This window comes from Rissa tridactyla, chromosome 3 (genome assembly GCF_028500815.1).
Source record: "Rissa tridactyla isolate bRisTri1 chromosome 3, bRisTri1.patW.cur.20221130, whole genome shotgun sequence".
In the NCBI taxonomy this organism is placed as follows: domain Eukaryota; kingdom Metazoa; phylum Chordata; class Aves; order Charadriiformes; family Laridae; genus Rissa; species Rissa tridactyla.
This window is the reverse complement of record NC_071468.1, coordinates 32274607-32279627: the sequence shown is the minus strand read 5'-3', so window position 1 is coordinate 32279627 and position 5021 is coordinate 32274607.

Sequence of the window (5021 nt, the reverse complement as noted above, 5' to 3'; positions counted from 1 at the left end):
GATGAGACCATTCACATGTTTTCTCTGCGTAGTCTGAGGTGGGGTGCCAGACAAGAGTTGTTTTTCAGCAGGCAGCACTAGGCTTAAAGTACTCAGCCCAAGATGAGATCTCCTCACCGCCTGAGCATCTTCACTCCAGGTGCCTTCACTCTGGGTACCATCTAGTGCTACTGCTTCTCTCGTCTCTCCTCGGTTAGGTAGAAAAGTTCCCTTGTGCTATCACATGTCCGATTCCAAATACACACATACGCACATATTTTAGACCAAGAGGAACTCTTGTGCCTGTAATATAAATATCCCTTGGTAACTGCAGTGACGGGAACTAGCCTTCCTCAGTGTAGAAGTGAATGATGCCCAGCTCATTTATTTGCATTGCAATGTTGTTTAGGGATTCCAGAAAAAAAAGTGAGGGCTTCATTGTGCTAGGCACTGTACACTTATTTAATAAGAGACAGCCCCTACAGCAAACAGCTCACAATCAATAGAGACAAGAGAGGTAAAAGATGGGAGAAAATACGCTTTTATCAAATTCCAGCTTTCAAATGCAATATCCGTTTGGAGTCACCACCTGAATGAAATTTAAGATCTAAAAGGCTACCTTTATTACTTGAATCCATAAATATTTATGGCAATTTAACCTCAAAATTCCCATGTGCTTAGGGCCTTAAATATGCATTCAGTGCAAAGGGAATCTGGCATGCATATCTGAGGGCGTAATGGTTTGAGTAATCAATTCAGTGTTCCCCTCGAAGAGCTAGAGCGCTACTCAACTGAATCCTCTGCTTTGTAGGAAAATACTGGTAATGTACACAGGGATGTATAGTCAACACATATTGCTAGAGGCTGGCCATGCCTGTTTTAAACATGCCTGTTGTAGCCTGTGCTTTCTTCCAGGCTCTAAAATACTACCTGCCATTCCAGACTCGTGACAGCTGCGAGAGTCCCGATGGGATTTTAAAAATAATATTGCATATTATTATGAAATGTATGAACTGCTATATATTAGGATGTAAATAAAATACGTTTGAGTCTTTCATTTTGTCTTCTGCTGCTTGACATATTACAGTTTATAGTCTCCAACTCCTCTATTCCCCAAACTCAAGGACCAGAAGTTTTCTCTTTATCCATGATGGCTGTGAAGTATGTGTAATACCATGACTTCAGGAACTGAGACTTTCAAGGGCAAATGTAAATTACCAAGGAACTTAAAGAAAATTGTCCTAACTGTATCATTCAGCAAGTTGCATCTGAAGGGTTTCTTTACAGCTAGCAGTACAGTTATCATTTCACAGTTTTGTTTTAATTTTTCAAGACAGTTACTAAGAACTGATGCCTTTTCTGAGTTTGTTCTATAATTCAAACATTTTCAAAGAAAGACTAGCTTGGACTAGTGAACCCTTTTAAACCTTTAATGGAAATGTAAACTCCCACTCACCAATCTATGTCATTATCTGTGCCAAAGCTGCTATATGTAATTGGCTGGGGCAGCATAGCTTATAAAACTGCTATTCCTTGTTAGTGTCTTGTTAACAAAACCTTGTTTAAATGTAGCTCTGGTTAATACAATATGAGGGTTCCGGTAACTTGCTGTAACGCAGCATCTTGCTATATACCTTGTATTCCCATTCCAGATAAAAAGGAAAACCAACTATTTTCTACATGTAGCAATAGGGTAATGCCGGTACAATAAAGAAAATGAATTTTTCTAATCCTGGTGGATCACTCTTTTTGCTCTAGATACTTAAACTTTTGTGCACTTAAACACAAGGGTGGGCAAAACTACAGTGAACTTACCATGGGTAACTATTAAGCGTTAGCCAGAAGCGGGTTAGCTATGTTTTATCTTATAGTGTTAGTGATTGTATAGGACTGGTGGGATCCAGGAGCAGCATTTCTATCACTGAAGTCAGTCGGGTTCAGTAAGTGACAAAGGAAGTAACCAAAGAAGATTTTTCAATACATTGATATCCTCGATATGTTAAATTAGTGGGAGTGTTGCTTAAATGCTGTTTGCGTTACACGGTTTAGAAACAGAGTTAAAACCATATCTACAAAAAACGTAAGGATGATAGCTGTTTTAAAACTAGGATTCATAAACCAGAAAATTCCTACACTTAGGATTTTTTCTTTTTTCTGGAGTAGACACTGAAGAGTTGAAATGCTAGGCTTTCATACAGACTAGAATATTCCTTAAGGATTCTGTTTGAAATGCTTTCCTCTAAAATTTTCAGCTGAAACAGGATTATTCAAAATTTTCAGATGGTAAAATCAATTTTTCCAAACCAAATGTACTGTTCAGAAATCCACAATTTTCCATAAAAAGGAGAAAACTCTTGAATAAAAACTCCTGATGTGTTGTAACAAACTGATTTTAGATCACCAGAATATGTGGTCTTAAATTCTATTCAACTGCAGAGTAAACAATTCATTATTCAGGAGCACTGAAATTCAGGAGTACTTGGGGATACCATAATTGCTTGCTGTGCCTGTAGTGAGCTGGAGGAACATTTTTTAAAGAACCTAAATAAAATAGTCTAAATTGCTTGGAAAATGAGCCGTACTATCAAAAATTACTTCATTGTCTTTGACAATGTCACCAGTGAGTTTTCTGTGAATTATGAAGTCTCCCAGATGTCCTCATCTCTCAGGGACTGGGACTTCACTCGAGCTGGGCCAGAGGTAACGTCTGAATGTCTATGGCAAAGATTAAATATCTAGTGAGTGCCAGAAGAAAGCACATACACAGAAGCACCAACTCATCATTCAATAAATCTGCTCTTGTTCTATACTAGATTGCTTTTGCTGAGCTCTGTGGATTTTATTTCCAAAGAAATACATCAGCAGCTCTAATGGGAAAACATACCTGTTCCTTCCACAGGGGAAAACAGAAGTTAAGGAGACAGGAAAGGTAGGAAGGATGAATAGATGGACAGACAGATCTACCATCCTCTTTTATTCACTTTCTCTTAGTCCCTGATCCCCAGAGCGGAAGAGTCTATGTGACCGATATTGATTGCCTTACTAGCGCCTGGGTATTTTTTAATAATAATAATCGAATTACGGATGGAGTGTGAATTGTCTGCAAGGTACCAAGCACCTGGGGCGTGAAAATAGAATTAAGCATCTGACTTAAGTACAAAGGGGAGCTCAGGGCACAACAACAAAAACAAAAAAGTATTTTATCGGTGGCAGTTTGAAATACACAGCACAAGAGAAGAGGAAAGATTCTCATATCCAATTTTCATTACTGGTGTAAATTATTGACCATCATAGTTAGCTAACGATCAAAGGTTTTATTCCACTTGGGAAGATAGAGGCATGGACTTGTTTAGAAGTGGGGCCTGGGCTGTTTTGCAAAACGCTAGTAAGATGTGTGTTACTGGGAAAGCCATTTTACTTCTGAAATCACCTCTTTTTCTTTCACCTACTTTGTGTTTGCTTTGACTTTGCAGGCTGTGAGCTGTTTGCCGCAAGAACAGCCTATTCCTTTCTGTATTTGCGGTTTACAACACAGGGAATCCCCGATTTTGATTGGGACACTTCAGGCTCTGCAGAGATATAAATACAAGAATTTAAAAGACAATTCTTTTTCTTCTGTAAGTGTATGCAACAGTGTTAGTTTATCCACCCCTTCTGCCCCCATGGCCCCACATCCGTTTGCTGCATCTTATTACACCTTGAAACGCTGGCATAAACTCTTCAAAGCAGGGACAGCTTATAAGTTGTTTGCCTGCTCAACACTGAAGGTATTACAAGCCCAGTCTTTGATTTGTGTGACTGCATGCAGCTGCGCAGATATAAAACACGAACACAAACAGTACGGCAAAGCACTGCTCATTTGTTCCAGTGGAAGCCAAAGAGGAGGAACATGGTGAGATGTCACATATCCAAATCCCTTCCCCTCTCAACTCCATGGAGGACCATCTTCCCCAGAAAGCTCTCCAGCAAGATTAATGAGAGGGGCAGAGTGTAAGCATAGAGGACAATTTAGTTTTCTCACAAAAATGGGAACTTTAACAGCCCTGCTGGGCCACCACAATCAGGCTTTTTCAGGAAGGAATGTGATTTGTAATAAATGATGTCCATAAACCCAATGAATTTGCTACTTCAGATGTTCCCACTGATTTACATTTGGAACCTCAGTGGTAGCTAGTGAGCCTGGCAGGTTAACAAAGTGGCATATTTCGGAAGAGCAGCAGTCACACTCGCAGTGCCTATGGGAAGCATAGCTGTCATGGCAATAAAATGATTAGTATACAGAGGAACAGAAGGGCACTCACTAGCCTGTTTTTAATCTTTTAAGTAATTCCATCTTGTGAAGGTTAAAGGGATTGGCAGCATGAGACGCTAGAGCTTTGTTGACATCCAGTTCCCTTTCTTTCTCTGATTTTTATTCTTTGCTCTCCTGATAAGATCTTGGCAAAAGGCACCGAGAAACAGCTTCACTGTAACCTCGGTAGGTCTGGTCATTTAGGGAGGCTACCACTCGTTATGAAGGAAAATGATGAGGCAAGACAGAGATTCAAAGGCAGCCTTGACAATTCTGTCCAAGGAGAGCTAGTAGCAAACGAATATATCCATTTGTACACTGTGCCCCGCTCGTTGCTGACCCAAGGCCTATCAGTATCATGAAGATCAACTTACTATATTTGTTAGTACAAAGTTCTCTTCCTTAGGAAAAAGTAGCAGCTGGTCACAAAGTGAATTAACTTATAGCCTTAAAGGTGGGTGGGGTGAGAAGTGTGCCGTATGGCACTGAGGACGTCTGCCTTTCTCCCCATCGCTTTATCAATGCCTCCATCTTTGGACAGGTTTCCCAACTGCTTAGCTTCTCTGCCATCTAAATCTATGGTATCAGCTAAATTGTCCCAGCATCGGAGCAACCAGGAGACAAGTGTCTCCCCTTCATGACGACTGAAGCCCTTCCTTGCATTTCGCAAATCCTTCACAGAAAAGGATTTAATGATTATCTCTGCATCTGAGTCCTCACCCTGCATTAATGCTGGCTGAGAGGACCCTCT